We start from the raw sequence: 21,381 nt of genomic DNA on the forward strand, positions 1-21,381 counted from the left end.
CACAGAACACTTATGTCACAATGCCAGAGGACCCAGAATTTCATCTGTGTATTCCAAGGGAAGAATTCAGATCCCCATTAAAGCCAACTGATCAACCACAGGCAACACAAACAAAAAAGCATATGATTACATTTTAACGATTGATTACTTGCTATTCATTTGGAAGAAGAGAAAGATGACATTTTCAATTCTGTCACATTAAAAATTAATCATGTATCTTTCATTAGTGGTACACATTCTTTGAGACTAGTTGTTATGGGTGCGAAGGAAAATAACTCACAGGATCCAAACACCTGAGCAAGAGTAAAATCATAAAAAAAACATATTTGCTTTCAGAGAGAGGAAGACACTGAGAATGGAAATCTTACTTCAAAGGCAAATATGCCTCAAACCACTGATAAATTGCTCATTATTTCAGGAGTTTGTGCCATTGCAATGAAATCTAGTAAACCATAGTTCTTGTAAAAGGATGTTGAAATAAAGTAGTTATATCATAGAAATGTTTTAAGACCTCTCTTTTTCTTATCTTGGGCCTTTTTGAAAAGAGAGGAAATGAACAATGCTACAATGTCAAAGAGATTTGTCTAAGTATATCATAATAGTAATTCTGGAAAAGTTCTCTCTGAAACTTACAGGAAAATTGACACCAGGTTTTTTTGTATTTGAAGAAAGACTAAGAACTTAGAATACTTTATAAATTCAGTATCACTATTAGTCTATTTCTATGTCTATCCATCCGAGTACAGACTAAAAATGACAAACAACAAAATAGCATCCATTGGATGTTTACATGAGATTTTGAGATTTTAGCTATGGGTTTTATCGCAGAACAGACAAAGGCACCATAGGCAACCACCATGTACAAGTTTAAAAAAATTTAGTTAGTCAAAATATTTCACAAAAAACCCTCTTCCTTTTTGGTATAATGATAAGCATCAGATTGCATTTCCTTCCTGTCGTCCAGCTTTTAGTCTTATATAAGTGTACTTGCTTTGATTGTTTGCTTTTCCCCCCTCATTTAATATATTTTTCTGTAATACTCTTCCCAATTTTAAATGACAAATAACCAGAGGACAGGGTCCCTTAATGTGAGGCAAGCGCAGTTAATGATCAGAGTAAATATGTGGGTAGTAAACTTGAATATGACTTGTGTAAACTGACAAAGTTTGAAAATGGAAAACTTTGTTTTCAGACTGATAGTGACTGAGCGGTAACAGATTTAATAATTAATATTAAAGAATCAATTTCCCTTACAAAGAAACAGTGACTAAGACCCACAAGAACGGCTTTGAAACATCGGCTACCTGAGATAAACCTTCACAATAAATAATTACTTATTTTAAAGGAACTCAATGAAGGGTGGGATTGTTTCTTTCCCTGATATTCATTATTTGAAAACTATTAATAAGCAATTGGGAGTACTAATACTAATGTTTAAAATGCTTAGCAAAACTAGCCAATGTCCATTTTGGTCATTGAAACACTTTTTATTTTTAAGCCTCCAGCACCTAATATACTAGACGGTCTCACATCCAAGTACTAACCAGGCACCCTGCTTAGCTTCCAAGATCAGAGGAGATCGGACGTATTCAGGGTGGCATGGCCGTAGACTTTTTTTGTTTACTAGAGTGTTTGTGTCGAAATTTAACTCACTAAATTTTATATTCTCGGCTTCTGATAATTTTTTTAGATGAGGTTGGAAAGACAGGAATGAGTTTAAGAGTAGGTCCTCTCACATCAATTTGAATACACTCAATGGCTGTCTTAGGACATCAATCAATAGTCCTAAAGCTGTCCACAGGCTAGTGGATTGCATTCCCACTTCATCTGGCGTAACATCTAATAAAGACATCATTGGTTGTGATATAAATACATAGATCAAAATCATATGTGCTTTCCATGACTTTCCTATATAAAATAAACTCTTAATTATCCATTTAAAAACCCTCATTCTAATATTCTACAGACAATACTAGACCTCATAATTGTCCAACCATTTGTGCATGATCTCTGCTGTGTCACATGTAAATGGACACCAGATATTTAGTTCCACAGCACTCAGAGTTTTTCAAGTATTGTCCTCAAAAGTTGCCAGCTCCCTCTTAAAAAAAAAAAAAAAAAAAAAAAAAAAAACCTCTGGGATACTCATCCATTTTTTTTAAAAAAGACCAAATTGACAGCTAAATTGAAGAAATGCCATTCAATTCCCTCTTCTTGACATTCTCTTGTACTAATTGCACCCTCTGAATATTAAATAGAGATTTCCTCCATATGAGAGCAATTACAGAACTTATTAAAAACACGCAAGTGGCTTGTAAAAGCAATGCACACATTAAAGACAACTTCCTAAAAAAGACTTTTGGAAAGGTCTTTTGAAAACATCAGGGGATGAGCAGGTAATGTAAATGCATGGATCCTTTGATGATAACACCTTTTGCTAGAGAATGGTATGAAATAGAAGGCAGAATAATGTCAGAGAGAAAGTTAGTTACCAAAGTCAGAAAACAACTTCACTGTGACTATGAGGAAATTACACTTTCAGGATCCATAACATAATATGATCAGCGGACCTTAGGATATTGAAAAAACAAAAGAGTAAAGCAGAGTAATTAACAAGTATGCTTACCTGATGAGAAATTTTGTGTTACTATTGAAAAATTAAATTCATATCTAAGTATCTTTATATCTACAAATCTAAACTATATTTTAGCAAGAGGTAAAATGGAACACTTTATTTATTTCTTTATTCAATGAATATTGCCAATCCTATGATCATTTCATTGTATAGATTTGGAATACATCAATTCTTTAAAAATAATAACTGTAGTTTGAATTAGACAGATCTGAGTTCCTGTCTTAGATCTGCCACTTATTAATAGCAGACTTTGGGCACATGTAGAAGATTGAATTATTGGCCCCAATACTTCATCTGTCCCTGTATCACACCCTGTGCCACATTATATTTTCTCCCACTAGAGGTAGAATATATCACTCTGTTCCATTGCTGACAAGCTATGACATGCATCTTGCTTTTGACAATAAGATATTAGCATCTATGATATATGCAGAAGTTTGACATGTGTTTGCATGGTTAGGCTTGCCCTCTTGTATTTCTGTCTTTGCCATGAAGAGAACATATTTCTGCTAGCCCACTGACCAAAGGCAGATACTATGGAACAGAACTGGATTCAGCCTAAAACTTGGGTAAACTCAGTCTAGACCAATTGAATCCCAGGTAATCTTCAGGTGTTTAGCAAATGCATGGGAGAAAATAAAAAATTGTTTCAAATCATTGGAAATTAAATTTTTTGTTGTCATGTAGCAGTAGTAACTGGTACAGTATGTAACTCAATCATTCTTCCATGCAGCTTCCACAACTGTAAAATGAGACAATAAAAGCATACGATCCACAGAATTACTATGAGAATTACTATAAGAACAATTCTCATAGAATTGCTATGAGAACAGTTAATGTATTAAATAACTATCTATAAATGTTAAAAAATCAATGGCAGTTCTATATACTAACAATGAATACATGTACACTGAAATTAAAAATTAAATACTTCTTACAATGAAAACACTTAGGTATAAATTTACCAAACATGTATGGTACTTGTATACTGAAAACTATACAATACCGATGACAGAAATCAAATATTTAGATAGGTAGATAGACATATTGTATTTATAACTTGAAAGACTAAACACAATAAAGATGTCAATTTTCCTAAAATTGATATATAAATTTCTATCAAATCTATCAAAACACAACTTCTATCAAATTCTCATAAAAAGTTTTTTTGAAGATAGGCAAGCTTATTCTAACGTATATGGAAATATAAAGAAATAGGAAAGCTAAAAAAAATGAAACAGAAGAATAAAATAGGAATAAGTCAACCTGATTTCAAGACATATTATGTAGTTATAGAATTGAGATTGTGTGGTATTTGTGAAAAGATAAAATATAGATGACTTGAACAAAACAGAGAAACCAGGCATTGTCAAAGACAAATGTGCTCAACATGAATATGACAAAAATGCAAAAACAATTCCATAGAGAAAGACAGGCTTTTCAACAAATAGTGGTGGAGTAATTGGACATCTAAGGCAAAACAAACAAACACACAAACAAACAAACAAACACACAAACAATCTCACTCTTTATACAAACATTAACTTTTTAATATGTCTATTAAAATCAAAATAAGATATCTCTATACACCTATCGGTGATGGCTAAAATGTAAAATAGGGGCAACTTCAAATTCTAGCAAGGATGCAGAGAAACTGGATCACTCACATACTTGTTGGGAATATAAAATGATAAAGCTGCTGGAAAATAGTTTGGAAGTTTTTGTTTGTTTTTGTTTTTTTGTGTTTTTTTTTGTTTTTTGCTTAATTAAATGTACATTTAACATATGACCCAGCAATTATACTCTTGAACATTGATTCCAGAGAAATAAAGACTTGTTTACAAAAAAAATTGTACACAAATGTTTATAACAGCTTTATTCATTATACTCAAGAACTAGAAAAAGCCCAAATGCCCTCCAACAAGTGGGTGAGTCAACAAACTGTGGTACAACGACACCATCTACTACTATTCAATAATAAAAAAGAAAGAACTATTGATGCAGGCAACGACCTGGATGAATCTCCAGAGAACTATGCTGAAGTAAATCAGCCAGTCCCAAAAAGTAACATCCTGTATGATTCAATTTAGATAAGATTCTTGAAACAACAAAATCATATAAATGGAGACTAGATTAGTGGTCAGGGATTGGGATGCTTAGGGAAGTTTGAACGTTGATAAAAGAGCAATGTTAGGGATCTTCACGGTGATGGCAATGTTCTGTATCTTAGCTATATCAGTGACAGTATTCTGGTTTTGTTAATAATGTAAGACTGTTTTGAAAGATGTTACCATTGGGAGAAAATGAGTAAAGTGTACATGGGGTCTCTCTTTATTATTTCTTATAACTTCATATGAGTCTATAATAATCTCAAAATGAAGAGTTCAATTAAAAATATTTATTTAAAATGAGAATAAATGGTACTTTTAAAGTTTTCTTAAAAACCCAGTAAATGTAACTACTTTTTCCTCTATTTTATTCTTTTAATTTTAGATGATCTATCCAGGTGCTAAAAACTTTCTTCTTTTTTTTTTCTCTTATAGCCCAAGAGATACACCAGCTCATTAGGCAGCCAGTAGACTAGCAGATTCACTGTGCTGAAATGAACATAGGAAGCCAGCTGTAAATCCAGCGATTCAAAATTCTGATGTGCCACCCGCATTTCCTGGGTTCACCCACTTATGCACATTGTTTCTTTGGGATCACTTCCTATCTGAAGGGTCACAGATCTAGGTCCATTCCAGTGTTACATCAAGGACTCTAATACATTTAGGGTTTGCCATTTAAGGTCAGTTAGTGATTTTTTTTATACACCTGAAGTGATTGGAATTTAGATTTGGATAAGATAAAACATTTTTTTGTGTGTGTGAGGTATATTAAAAGATGGGAATCTCTGCTTAGAATATAGTAAGCACTCAACAGTTGCTAGGTTTCTTTTCCTTTAATGAATGGGATATCTTCTGGAAGTCCTTTAAAAAAGAACGCATGTTCTTAGTGACTTGAGATAATTTATTACATCAGATTCAACATCAAAATGAGCTGACAATATCCTTCCTAACATTCTCAAAGTAAAACTGACATCTTAATTTTAGACTCATACCTTTTTGTTACCCTTGAAATTAGTCTTGAGCCAGGAATCTACCTAACATCACATAGTTACAAAAAGTCCACAGTCTTTTTCTTTCCTTCTCTTTAAAAAAAATATAATATATATGTGTGTGCGGATATATGTATGTATATATGTATATATATATATATATATATATATACATATATCCGCACACACATATTTATATATGTATATACATATATAATTATATACATATATAATTATTTCTCTTTAGGTTAAGAATTTAAGAATTCCAGGTGTTTAGTTTATCTTGATCTAATCTGATTAGTTTTTGGCTGATTATTAAAAAATACACAAACAAGATACTCTAAATCCCTAGTATCAGAAAATAGAGCCCCAAAGTTAGTTCCTGTTGGGTCCATATAATGAGTCAGCTTTCTCTAATTTTTCAGATATGAGAACTCAAGCAATCCATTTATTTCTATGGATTTCAGTTTCCTAAAGTGTAAAAATAGATTTTGGTGAATATTCCAGGTATAGTTTATTCACCATTTCACTGTCTGTTTTCCAGTTAATTTCTCTCCTAACTACCTGCCCTGTGTGAGCTCCAATTAATTTCATGCAGGTGCACCAGATAGTGCCTTGCCTCATATCTATGATGCTAACCTCTCATTTTCATCATTGAGCTTCCAATTGTGGATCCTGCTCAGAGACCATACATATGTAATATGAAAGAGGTGTGGAGTTAATAATGGTGAAGAATGTTTTGACTAATAGGAAATAAAATATAGTGAATTATTTTCCCTGCTTTCTCTCAGGACTATGGGCAAATAGTCCTGAGGCACACAGTTCATAACATTCCTTGATAAATCATCACTATTGATTGAGGAATTGATGGTACTTTGTGGTTGGTGTTCAGTCTGATAATAAAGTCTCTTCCTATGGCTCTGATTTATTTTTATTTTTTTCTCTCCCTTTCCAGGACTGCACTTTCTAATAAAGTGGTAACTGTAAGCATTAGACTTAGGCTGTGCTTCCTAAGAAACACAGGCTAAAACAGTTGTAAAAGGAGTAGTGATAAAAAAAAAAAAAAAAAGCCTTCATATGAGATTTTGGAGAAAGTCTATTCACAAGTAGGATAACAAAAATAGTCATCAATGATGACATCACAATCACTAAGATTAATTGGGATAAAATATGGGGTATGGGGATGTACTATGGCTGTGACATATAAATTATATGGGAGCAGTGATAAGTGTAAGGATTTTAGAGTAGGATTGTTAACTTGTGTTTTGTTAACTACATTGAAAGTTCCAATTTAATAAAAAAAACAAACAACAGCAACAAAAACCTCTTGAACTCATCTGCCAGGTAAAGGTAAACTGTGGAAGACAGAAGGTCTTTGACAGTGAATCACAAAATACACTTGTTACCCTTAAAATGCTCGCATGCTACCCTTATTGTCTTCAGACTGGCATGCAAAGTCAGGTCTCAGTAAAGCCCAAGTAAGTGAGCACAATTCTTGTTAAAGGAAACCACTTACACACTGAAAGAATTGCCTCTGTGATCTGCCGGGGACTAGAAGCAGATGTAGGAATAAATCTTGTGGGTTAAGAAAAAGGGCTAGAATCTCATGTGCTATGGAATAATTTATTTACATGAGTCACTCACATGTGACTTGGGCTGCAATTTCTAACAAGGACATATTACATTTTGTTTGTTTGTTTGTTTATGTGTTTGTTTGCAATGGCTTCTTGAAGCACAGTTCTGAAGATGGCCAGTAGTGATTAAAGACTTCCTAAAATAATACTGAGAAAATAGTCAGGAGACTCAGAGAAAGTGACAATGTTATAATGAACTTACTATATTAGACTTGAGACCCCACCATCTGGCTGTGTTACCTAGAAGGCACAGAGATAGCTTTATTACTAAGATAATAGGTGATATTTTAGTATCTTTGAAAATCTTGAGAGTGCCTATCTTTTATAACACAACGATGAAAGATTCTGTCTTGGAACTGAGCTTCCTAGTAATAATGGGTATAATAGATTCTGGAACATCTGGTGGCTGTATTCAACTGTCATAAGTAAGGTGAACACCATTATTATAATGGGCAGCAAAGTTAAGTGACAGTGAAGGCTCCTTCATCCACAGGGATCTGTGGCAATGAATATTAGATCATAGTATTCCTAAAAGTAAGAGAAATGGACAGTCAACCTGAATGTTGCTTGACCTGTATAATAATCATCATCATCATAAAAAAAAAAAAAAGTCAAATGTCGAGAAGCAGAAGGCTGGTGTCAACCGCTAGAATGGAAACTAAAGCACTTAACCCATATTCTTATCTATCAATATTCTAGATTCAAGTTTTCCATTAGTCCACTTATCTAATGTATTCTAGGGCAGCCACTGCGGAAGAAAGAATAAGTTGTTGTCCTGCATACTACCTACCACTAAGAAGAAGGAGGCCTCCTCTAATGCAGGTCTTTTTTAGATTTTGGAGGTAGCATTTACCACTCTTGGGAATAGAGTTCTTATGAATTTGTAATGGGATATGGGTTTGAATATGGCTCAGAGAAAGTGAGAGTTCTGCAGTAATTTGCAGGCTGTGTTATCAGCTGTTGTGATACTCAGGCTAGGTTATGTTGCTAGAGGTGGTCTGTCAAGTTTTAGTAGAAAAGTCATGGTGAAGACCCCTAAGGTTCTGAAGCAAAGCAATGTATTCTGGGGGCAAGAACCCACTCTGTGTTTAAATATATCTCCTATGGAGTCTGCAGGTGCTGATGTCCACAGGGGGTGTGGCCAGAAGGTGGGCCCTCTATGTGGAGCATGTGGCTGTCACTAATATGCCTCCAAGTTCTTCCTCACCTTTGGCAACATGGTGCAGCTCCGCAAGGAATCTCTGAAGCTCAGTGTTCAACCCAATCCTCTCTTGGAAGGATCAGAAGTACAGCTCCTTGAGTATGAGGCCTCAACTGCTGACCTCATCTGATCCTTCTCCCGGCACTTTCCAGAGCCTGGGCTTGAGTTGAAAGAGGTCCTCACTCAGCTGGCCACAGCCAATGTCCAGTTCTGGAAGGACTCCATTGAGGCTCCACATGAGCAGGCTTGAAGATTTCTGCTGCCTCTCCTCCTATTTCATCAGACCAGAGCTACAAGTGATCCCCTTTTTTTGTGTGTATATTTAGGTGCTAGGGGAAGAATATGAGCTCAAAACTTGGTGGCCCCTCAGCTGAGGGTGGTGACACTAACCCCTTCTATCTGTTAGCTCTTAAATAACACACATTTATTTCTCACTGTTCCAGAGGTTAGGAAGTACAAGGTCAAGGTGTTGGCATATTCAGTTCCTGCTGAAGGTCCTTTTCTTGGCTTGCAGATGGCTGCCTCCTTTCTGTTTGCTCATCTGACCTTTCCTCAGGGAGTGCACTTTGATAGAGAGGCGCTCTCCTGTCTCTTCTTCTTATAAGGGCACTAATACCATCATAAGGGAACCACCCTTCTGATCTCATCCAAATCTAATTACTACCTGAAGGCTCCACTTCCAAATACCATCACATTGAGGGTTAGGGTGTCAATGTATAAATCTGGAGGAGGAAACACAAACATTCAGTGCATAAGAGTTAAGCAGAACTATTAGATTCCATAGAATGAAGAAAATCGTATATTTGGTACTCGGGCTATGCAGTTCCAAAACCAGGAATAAATTATATCAAGTTGTTTAGAATCCTATGTTGCCTACTACTATTGCATCAGTGCCTCTCTTTAATTTATTGTTATAAATGTATTGGTAATAATAATAAAAAAAAAAACAGTTATTGGAGAAAGAAAGAACTCATCTGGGCCATTGATGCTGGAGCAGCTCCAAATAAACTGCTAACATATTTGAATCCAACTCATGAGTGACCATAAAGGACTGCAGTGAAGAGAAATCCCCCCAGTAGACAGAGCTGTGAATACACTTAGTCATCTATTTTATATATAGAGAAAAGTGGTATGAATTACAGATACACACAAGCTCTTGGAAAATAGCAAATAATTTGGCTGGTTACTCATGGGCCTGGAAAGACTAAGATTCAGAAACCAGAGATGAGTTGGCCTAGAAACAAGGTATGAAGCTTGATCCATGATAGTGAACACAAAGTTTGTAGATTTTTGTATTTCAAAGTAATACCTTTAAGAAAATATCTAGTGCAGAGAAGCCTAACAACAAGAAGATAGGCTGATTCATCTTATAGAAGTCAGGAAGTATTTCTTCTTGATCATTTCAATGGTAATGCAACGTTCCATGAACAGAGTGACCACAGTGGTATGGTTGGAGGATGTACACAGTCCCCATAGTATGATCTTCCTCTCACCAAGACTGATGTTGCTACTGCTATCACTGAATACTCAACCTTCCAGCAGTAACAGCAGAGAGCAACTCTGAATCCTTTGTGTCATCATTCCAAAATAAACTAGCCAGACGCTTGGTATTACAGGTATTACATTTAACATCTATGACTCAAAAAAAAAAAAAAAAAAAGAAAAAAGAAAAAAAAAGAAAAAAAGAATAGAAAAGAAAAAAGAAAAAAGAATGCAGTTATTTTTTATACCAAAACTGACATCTACTCTAATTATTATACATATTTTTTCTGTGCCAGGAATGCTGGCCTAAGAACAAACTTCAGAGAACTAACAGAATTTTTAATCTATATGCACGGTATCATATAGAAATTGCCTGAGAGGAATAGACCTTTTTTATAACAAAGCATGAATGACAAAAGGTATATATGATCAAAAGATTTACTGACCTTACCATGTGGATCCCAGTCCACCACAATCCATAAAAAGCTGTCATGTTCTAAATGTGGAATGGCCTGTTACAGGCTCAGCTATGGCACTATTTCAAGGAGAACAGCCTGCAGCATTGGGATGCTGCCCAAATGATGTACTAAACATACTACTAATGTAGGGTGCTGGAATAAATGATTCCGGAAACCAAGTGTGGAAATAAAATTCAACCCTCCACCATTATAACCAATGATCCAATTTTGCTTTTGGACTCTGAAAACTTAGGCTCTGTCTGGTTCAAAGTTTATTTTCTATGTTAGAAAGTTCCATTTTTTTCTATATTAGGCAGCATTGTTAAGTTAAACTTTAAATTGTAACCCCTTCCTGTTTCTTTGGGTTCTTCAATCCAGTAGAGCAACAAAGAAAAGAGTAAGTGAACTGACAGGGTAATTGGCCTTGACTACTATGAGGAACTAAGGTTACTGCTACACAATACAGAAGGGAGGATTAAAAGTTGAACACAGGGAATTCATCAGGCGTCACTTAGTCCTTCTTTTACTAGGGGAGAAATACAGTGCAGGAGCAGCAACTAAGGGCTCAAATTCCTGGGAGAGTAACTCTGGATCATTCCTTTGGGATGAGCTGTGGTGCTGACTGAAGGTAGAAAAACCTAAGCTAATGGTGGTGATCGTGGCATATTAGAAATATGCTTTGTGAACAGTTACAGCAGAGTGCACTACAACTTGTTTCACTAACCTCTTGTTTTTAGTCTTTTTAGAGGTTACATTAAAAGAAAGCTAGCTAATTGTAGTTGGATCTCACATTTAAGAGAAAAAATCAGGACATCTTATTTTCACATAAACATAAGTCTTAATGTTGAAGCACGGAAGATGTATATAAAGGAAGACATAAGCATATCCAACTGGTGCAAAAAAGAGTCTGCACAGAAACCTGTTGGGCATCATCAGACTCTCACCCTCACCTATCTCTGCTTTACTGGTTACTATACACTGTATGGTCTTGATCCCTGGGATTGCACTCTCTGAAAAGTGCTCAACAAAAGACTACTTTCTGAGATACCAGGGCCAAGACAGTGTATCAGATCAGTGATCTTCAGACTCTTTGCCCCATATACCCTAAAAAAAAAGTTTAAAAGTTTTATCCCTCACATATTTTGAAGATGACATCTAAATTTTTTCATCATAAGTGTAATAGTCAAAAAGATGTATTTCTGGTATATGGTCTGACAAATTTTTCTAAATATTAATAAAATATCTTAATAAAATACCCTTTCACATTTACTTATTTTATAAATTTATGACATAGTGTGTGTGCATATAGATTCATATACACTCACATTGAAAATCTTAATTTTGTTTCATTTCCTGTGACCAACATATGTAAGTATATTTTTTTCTAAATTATCATTGCATTTATTTTTTGCAATTAATAAAAATAACATAGCTAAATTATAAATTCTGATAAAACATAAGAAATGAAAGTAAATTTTTTTAGAAATGCATATTCTAATAAGATAAATTATAATCAGGTGTTTTCTTACATTTAAAAATTAATTACTTAATTACTTAAAAATAGAAATTACATTTAAAGTAAGCTAAACATATATGCTGCTAAAATCTAATTGTCAGGAGAGCTAGAATTCTTAATAGGAGCTTAAAAATATTAAGCGTTGTGAATAGTGAAGTAAAATTAATAGTGCTTAATTAAAATAAAGATTCAATGAAATGAATTTTAACTATTTTAATTAAAAAAACACACAACATATTAAAAAAAAATCAAATGAAAGTTTTCTCCATGAGTTTTTGTTCACTATACTTTGAAATGTTGGTGGTCTTAGAAAATATTCCAGTAATATTTAAAAGATTGTATTGCTGACCCATTCAGTTCTTCAAAGGTGTTTTTCTTTCCAATTAGTGACCTTTTCTAACTATTATTATTTAAAATAGCTTAAAATAGTTGCTTATAGTTATATATGAAAATATTTAGTGGACATTATTTTCTACCAATATTTCTTTACTTGACTTTCACAAGACTGTCCCACAAAAACAGTTTATTCTTAAACAAAGGTCAAGAAAGGGAATCGATAGTTTTTAAAGGAAATCATCATTTACGTCTTGTATTAAGATGAAATTATAATTTTTTCATTCTATCACTGCAGTAACAAGTATCATTAAATTAGTGATTTTAAACAATATCCAATTATTATCTCACAGCAAGCTCTTCTGGGTCTCTGCTTGAAATTTCACAAGGCCAAAATCAAGGTTGTAGCAGAGCTAAGTAATTTTTGGAGACTGTTAGGTAGAGTTTATTTCCTTCCTCACTCAGGTTGTTGGCAGAATTTGTGTTCATGTGGTTGTAGGACTGAGGTCTCCTATCTTTGATGGCTGTCAGCTAGGGGTGATTCTCAGCTTCTACAGGCTACCTGCTCTAGAATCACTTTCTTGCTCCCTTCATCTCAGAACCATTAACAGAAGGTTGACTCTCTCCCATTCTTCAAAATTCTCCTACTGCTTCTTCAATCATTTCACTTCTGAATATTCTGCTTTTCTCTTTTACTTTTAAAAGCCCTTGAGAGTACATTGGATACACCTGGATAACCCAGGATAATCTTTCTATTCCAAGGTTCTTAACTATAAATCCATTTGCAAAGTCCCTTTGCCATGTAACATACATGTGTTTAACAGCAGGAAACAATGATTTGGAGGTTAAAATTCTGTCTACTATATCAGCCATGTATTTCCATCAGTCAAATTCTAGTAACTTGTTTCATTCTTAAAAAAAAAAAAGAATACACACACACACACACACACACACACACACACACACACACACACTCTCTCTCTCTCTCTCTACAGCAGAGAAATAGAAGTCGTATGAGATAATAGAATCATGATAATAGGATTATCTTCTGTTTAGGGCCCTGGAGACTTTTGTACCATTAACGAGTGCATAATATCTTCCTTTTGGAAAAGAAAAAAAGGTTATAAAAAAAAATTACCAGATAAATCTATTTCAAGTTGAATATATACCTGTCACTTTAATAAATTAAATTTCTTAAAATTGTGTCCTGAAAATTTTTTACTGTCTTCCAGGATTCGAGCACACTCCATGCACCCCCGTACCCTAAGACCTCTGAATGAGGACATCTTTAGGAATACTTCTGCTTTTAAGTATTCTAGAACTTTGCAATTTTGTCTTTAAATGCATGAAGTATCACTATTATTCAAGGCAGTTATTCAAACCAGGGGGAAATAATCTGTCAAGCCAAATATTTTGAAGCGAGTAGATCTAAAATCTTTATTATATGGGGATCTTATAGCTATAAATCATAACTGAAAAGGCTATCAGATTAAAATTATTGTTCAAATTCTCTAGTTAGATAATGAAATAACTAATATGACTGAAAGTGGTATCATTGGATAGATGCTTTAATTATGCTGATTAAAGTTGCATTGAATTAAATTTAATCCACTGGTGGTTTTTACATTTGCATTGCAACTTCACATTGTATTAGATGTAGGCAAAGCCCATTCGAACTTTCAAGATATAGACTATTATTCCGAACAATCAAATTAGCTAAAAGAATTAGCTCCGGAAGCATTATTTATTCCTGTCCTCTCTAATCTAACCACATGGTCAAGCAAATAAAAAATTTATATCAAGCATTATAGGGCTGGAAAAATATTCATTTATTGAGTTCATTATAAAACAAAGATGTAGCATTAACTATCTACTTTCCCAACTCCTGATTGTTAAATGGTCTTTTTATGTATTATTAAATAAATAAATACAGCACTAGATGTTCTTCTTGGACTGTAATTGGGCTCCTTTCTTCAGCTGCTTGCTCCATGGAGGAGACTATGGCAGCTAGACCTCTGCTGTCCAATAATGGAGCCACTAGACAATGTGTTATTGAGCATTTGAATTATCATAATTCTGAACTGAGATGTGCTATAAGTTCAAAATTAACACTAGATTAAAATAACTTAGCTCAAATAAAATAAATAAAAAATATTTCATTTAAAATTTTTTATATTGGTTGTATATTAGATCATAAGTTTATCTATATTTGGCAAATAAGATATAGTATTGAAATTCATTTCATCAGTTTCTTTATATATCTTCATGTGGCTACTAGAACATTTAAAATTACATCTATGGCTCATATTAGACCATATGAAGTCTCAAAAAGTCATTCAATCATGCTACATGTGTGCCTAGCAGTCTTGTTTTATGATAAATGCTCAATCTTCTTAAAAGTCTTACTTCTCTGCTTCTATTGTCCAAAAGAAGCAGAGGCACACTGGTCCATTATGCCCCTTTTCCCCAAGGCTAATAGCTCAGAAGAGATCGTTCACCTCTCATTATCATCCTTTTTCCCAAGACTCAAGAATTAGGTGCTCAGTTATTATTGGTACAAAGTTTTCCTATGAGATAAATAAAGTTTAATGATATTAGAAACCCAAATATCGCTGATCAGATCTTCTTGACCAGTATGAGGTTTCTAATCTTCATTTTTAATCACAGAACAAGCTACCATGTGTTCCCCTTCATTTCTTGAGGCAAGATAACTGTAAACAGAACTTTTTTTTTTTTCTGTATCAAGATGAATTAGATGTGATAGAAAAAAATTAGTACAGAGCTGCTTATATTTTTTGCACTAAGTAGAGCTGGATTCCCTCTTTGATTAGCATCAACAGCTTCTGAATAAGTGCTTCTTAGATAGGAGGTCAGCCTGGCGTCTCAATTTTAGCCAAGAACATGAACAGCAATAGCTATGCTGCTATGCATAGAGGCTAAACTAGATGGTGCTATTCTATACAAGTTATGCTGTATGAAACAGGGACTACTTAGCTACTGAGATTCATTGAGCAAAGGGAGGACAAATTGCAGCCAAAACCATAGCCAACTTTGTAAAGAAATGAATGGCAAGGCAATGCCAAATAGAAAGAATTTGAACTCAAGTCAAAAGAGCTTCTGCATGCCATTAGGCAGGGGTCCCTAGGACCCAGGACATGGACCTGTATTAATCCATGCCCTATTAGGAACCAGGATACACCACAGAAGTTGAGCAGCAGGCAAGTTACCAAAGCTTCATCTCTATTTGCAGTAGTTTCCTAGCACTAGCATCACTGCCTCAGTTCTACCTCAGATCATCAAGCATTAGATTCTCATAAAAGCAGTGGTCCCTGGTGCCAAAAATTTTGTGGACTGCTGCTGTATAGTGCATTGAAGAGCTATGATTTGTGTGGGCACATAAATATTAAGAGGTCAAAAATTTCACTAATTCAGGAAAAAAGCCCAAAACATACATGGCGGAGCAAGGTGGCTTTAATAACACCAGTGTCTGCTGAGTAGTATAACTTTGAGCTACATACACATATCTGAGGTCAAAGCAAGGCTAGAGTCAGAACTAGTCAAATTGGAGGATGGGTACTTACAAAGAAAAGGAGACAGAGTGATTATTTGTAAGAAAATAAGTGGGTGGGTAAGTAGGTAGGATTATCCAAGTAAAAAAGACAATGAAAAAGTGGCCCACCATCCAGAAAAGTAAACAATTAATCCACCAATAAATTCAAAGAAGTCATATAGAAGCTGCTGTGACAACTAAGGCTGAAATATTTCATTTAAAATTCCAAAGAAATTTTCAAGTAACTAAAACTGGAGGTGATGATAAAGCCAATTACCAAATAGATATGAGGCGTTATTACGAAAGAATATTCTTAATAACAGTGTAAATTGTTATAGAGACGTAGTGAAATGTGGTCAGTCCAAAAAGAGAGATAGAGAGAACATTTGGCTGAATTGGCAAGCGGGGATTAAGAAGTTCAGATCCCGACACTGAGAGCTGGCCTGTCATCTGCAGTGGTTTCTCAGTGTCCAAAAACTTGGCAGTGGTTTTATATTTTTTTGGATCATGAAAGAATTTGAGATCTAGGGGTGGTGTAAGGAAGAGGGTGATATGCTGGCTTGCATTTTCTTTCCTATAACTAAAAATCTGCCAGGTGCTCATGCACTCACTGATACCATTCCCTATGCTGCATCAGCTTAGGAGGAGGACCTGTCTAGGATTTTGTGGTCCATGATCTTGTTCTGCTTCTAGGTGATCAGTGATGGTCATGGAGAAAATCAACAAGTGGCAGATGGATTAGATGTATCTAACATAAAAACATAATGGACAACAGAACTACAGTTTAAAGGTTAATTATTATTCTGTCATAGACACTTTGCTTGGGCTGTATAAACAGAAATAAAAAAATATATATATATATATATTTAAATTTGGTACCTTCTTAAGGAAGCACTTATGTCAAAGGAAAGCGTACAAACTGAGGCATCAAAATGGCATTTTGTACTATAATCTAATATTTCATCACATGGTAAAGAAACAGCTCAAATGGCTTAAGAAAACTAGCTAAAGACTCACAATCTAGTTATCACTGCACAAACATTGCAATTTGCATCATATTTTCTCGTAGTCCTTTTTAATACACAGATTAATGGGCCTAGCCTCAGAATTTATGATTTAGTAGTTTTGGGGTGGGACCCAAGGATGTGCATTTCTAACATGTTCCAGATGATGTCAATGGTATTTATCCAGGGACTTGATTTTAAGATAATTACTAATCTAGTCAGTGGGTCAGTCAAGACTATGATCTTAGTTCATGTCTAAATTTATATATTTATATATTGTATGAGAAGTCTTTCATTTTGCCAGACTTGCAAAGTAAAGGTTACTTAACAGTCCAGAAGACATTGTTTTATCTGAGGGTACTCTAGGGGAGCTAATTTGAAAAAAAAACTCAACATTCCCCTATGTCTGGAGGAACACTAAGAAGAGAAATGCCTGTCAGCATCACTCAGAATTCTTGCTGCCTCTCCTCTTGATGATATAACACTCATCATGCTCCTTTCCTGCAATTTCAGGACTGCCATTAGGATAATGTGGATTGCACTTCGGCAAGCCCCTATCTAGATGTTACATTCGAATATGTCATGAACAGGAAATGGAATCTGCTATAAGAAATAATGGGGAATGCTGCCGGAGTCTGTTGAAAATAGATATCTGCCTTAGCCAGACACAAAGAAAGATAGCTCTGAATGTAGATTAAGTTTGCAATATACACAAATTCTTGATTCTGTCAGGTTCATTAAAGACAGTAAATCCACAGAGATTTGAAGCAGAACTGATCATGAACATTTATCTTCCATTGAATTCCATCACGCCTGTGAATATTTACCCTTTTCACTGTTAAAGCTTCAGGCAGAACAATTTGGAAACCATTTTCCTGAATGTTATTTGGGAATATGTTGTCAAAGTTTCCCAACATAAGTTCTAGGTGGCTTTATTATTATCACCATTGTTAAAAATGAATGTGCCTATTTTCATGTGGCAAGATGACAGGTAATATACAAAACAAGATGCATCTATGATCCATATCCTTGAGGATCTCTAATACAAGGACAAAACAAGCACTGATTTACACAATAACTTAATATAGCAACTTAAAATCAGATTTTTTTTGCACAGAATATAAGTGAAAAAAGCAATGAGTTGGCAGGATCAATTTCTCCACTGGGCAGAGTGTATTGGTATTTGATTAGTTTAGAATACACAGGTACTGCCTGCCTTCCCGCTTCTTCTTCCAATCGGCTTGACTATGTTCCTTGTCCTGGGAAGAAGGAGTAAAGAAAGGAAGGGAAATGTTCAGCAAAGTTTTAAGTATATATACATAAATTATTTTCAGTCTACTGTTGGTAACATTATTCTAGATGTGATATAAAAACAAGTTTGACCAGGAAATTATTTGGCATCTTTTAAGATTTTACCTGGAAGAAAAAGTCTAACCAGGAGAGGATAAATTATATTAGAACTCCATAAAGTATGAGTCAGAGAAGACTTACGAATATCGCTATCCGCTGGACCCCCATCTAGCCTCGTTGCCTCCAAAGCTCGTCCAGCTACCTACTGGGATCCTCACAGATCCGTATACGATGCAACTACACCAGCAGAGTATCATCCCACTAAGACTGATTTAGAAGTAAACCTTAACTGCTTTAGGCCTATAGCCAAGGCATGAAGAGGACTTGTTAGGCATTAACCATTTATGTGTGGGCATCAGTCCTCAGACTCTCTAACACAGTCCAGCATGAGGAATAGTTTATCAATTTGTATTCTTTTCAATCCAGAAATTCAATGGAGTCAGTCCTATTAAATGATTAGTTCTTCTCACTCTTCTTATAAGTTGGGCCTTGCACTAAAACAACATTCCATATTATAACATATTAAATCATCCTATGTCCTTTTTTTTTGCCATGTCCTAGGTCTACCTTTATACCTCTATTAATGACTTTAATTAGAATAAAAAAGGTGACTTGCTCCCTCTCATTCCTACTCTACCTAAGCTTGCGACGGTCCATGCTTTCTGGATGTCAGGAGGACCGTGCACATCAGTACCACCACTGCTACTATCGCTACCACTATCACATCTCCTAGTTCTTCTTCCTTCTTGGCCTCCTCTTTCTTCCCTGTTTCTTTTTTAAGCTTCTGTACCTACCATTTATTCTTTTATAGATTTTTCACAAGTTGATCAACCAGCTATAATTTGTGATATATCTTGTTTAGTGGTAGAACAAGCCCATGTCAGGGTATATAGATCAAGCTGTATAGTTTGATATATTTAGACATAGTTATTCAGAGAATAGAATCAATAAGACATATGTTAATTATGAGAAATTGGCTTGTATGATTATCGAGGCTGAGAAATTCAATAACCTGTAGTCTACTAGCTGGAGACCCAGGAAAGCCAGTGGTATAATTCCATTCTGAAGGCCTGAGAACCAGGAGAATCGATGGTATAAATCCCAGGCCAAGGGGAGAGGATTGATGACCCATCCCAAACAGGCAGGCAGGAAGCAAACAGAAGCAGATTCCTTATTTCACCATCTTTTTGTCTTTTTGTTGTATTCAGGCCCTCAACAGATCCTGTGATGCCCACCAAATTAGGGAAGGCAACCCACCTTACTGAGTCCACTGATTCAAGTGCTAATCTCATCTACATATATCCTCAGAGATGTACCCAGAGATAATGCTTAATCTAGTCACCTGTTAGCTCAGTCAGGTTGACCATATAATTAACCATCATACTTGATTAGATCTTTTTCTTGATATTCACATGCAAAATGGTAGACTGTACACAGAAATTTATGCTAACTTCTTTTAAGAAGTCATTTCTTGAACTACGCACCTATCAGTTTTTTTTTCTTATTATATATATGGGGTGGAACTAGTTTTAAATAAATTTAGAGAGAGAAATGTAAACTTTAGAACTAAAGGAGATTTTGGAGTCTACAATTTTCAAGCTTCACTTTACAGAGCCAGAGGGAGGGAGTCAGTAGCCAAAATCTGAGAAACTAGTCAGTAAAGAAGTGACAATAAAATTCCAGACACCCTAGGGGCCAAATCAGTCATGACTAATCTATTTAAAGGCATAAAACAAGCAACTTCTAATTCTAAGACAAAAACAATCAAGACGCCTCAGACAGAAAGTTCAATTTTCTTCATAATTAGAATTTGTAATGGTTTATTCTCTAAATGAGCAAGTATAACTGACATTAGGGATAATACGCTAAAACTACTACAGTTAAAATTTATCAGGTCTTATTATTAAGAATATTCAAAGTATTTATTAATGATGCAAGTATTTTCAGACCAATGAAGCATTTCTTACAGCAGAAGAAAATTCTGTTTGTTCCATCTCTGCCTCTTTTCTGGAAGCATTAGAGTTATTAAGTACAACATCTGCACAGAACAGATTGTTTGCTTTTCAAATAACTTTGGCAGAAAAAGATATTTGATAAATTAGTAATGTGTTTGACCTTGAGAAACTGATCAAAGTATCTAGTTCCTTGGTCCTTTACTTTGATGCCTAGGTAACTTTTTAAAGCTGGATTTTACAATCCCCTCAGCAAATTGGTGTTGCAACATTGTTTTTCCTTGTGTATAATACATTACTTGGATGCTGACAAACCTACTGGAAAAGAAAAATAAGTGAAAGTCTGAATAACCAGTAGCCTCTGCAATCATTATAGATGCCTAGTGGATATTTCAGAGTCCTTTAATTGAAAACACATTATATAAGCCCATTTATATGTGATGAAAATTTACAATAATAGTGCTAAAGAATAAAGAATCATACACACAGCAGTTGAAAGTTAACTTCTAAGACATTAAAAGATGTTCTTAGGTTTGTAACTTCTTTCTCTTTGTCCAGGAAATTTATTTTCTAGACAATTACCTCTATGGGGAACACCCAGGGCTGGAGGGAATAATTTTACAGGATCTTACTGTTATTGAGTCAGCACTGCTGGCTATTAAATAACAGGTGGCAAGCTGTGATTTATATGCGGAAGTCACACTGTGCATTCATCCTGTGGAGGCCCTGGCCCTCAGGAAAGAAAGGTGAAGGTGGTACATAAATAACTATAAAACTAAAGCACCTTGTTTCTTTTCTTTGTCCAAATGTGCTTACCTATTAAACTACAAAAAAATATAATCCGTGAGCCGAAATACAAAATAATGAGTATACACTCACTCTACGTATACGTAACATTCGTCAGTCCTTCCAACACATTTTATTTGTTCATCACACATCTAAAACAGAAAAGGATAACCTATGATGTCCTTTCCTACCAAGGGGCACTTGGCATTCCTGGGTGATATCTGTGGCAGTGAGCCACAAGGAACTTGGATCACATGTTTTGATTGATTGGACAAGTCCCGAAAGTTTATTCAAAGAATAAGTATGACTGTTTTGAAACTTTTTTTTTTTTTGGTTTTGTTTTCATTTGACATTAATTTCAATTTAGTATTTGCTATTTTTTT

This window comes from Rousettus aegyptiacus, unplaced genomic scaffold, assembly GCF_014176215.1.
Source record: "Rousettus aegyptiacus isolate mRouAeg1 unplaced genomic scaffold, mRouAeg1.p scaffold_m13_p_2, whole genome shotgun sequence".
NCBI classification, from domain to species: domain Eukaryota; kingdom Metazoa; phylum Chordata; class Mammalia; order Chiroptera; family Pteropodidae; genus Rousettus; species Rousettus aegyptiacus.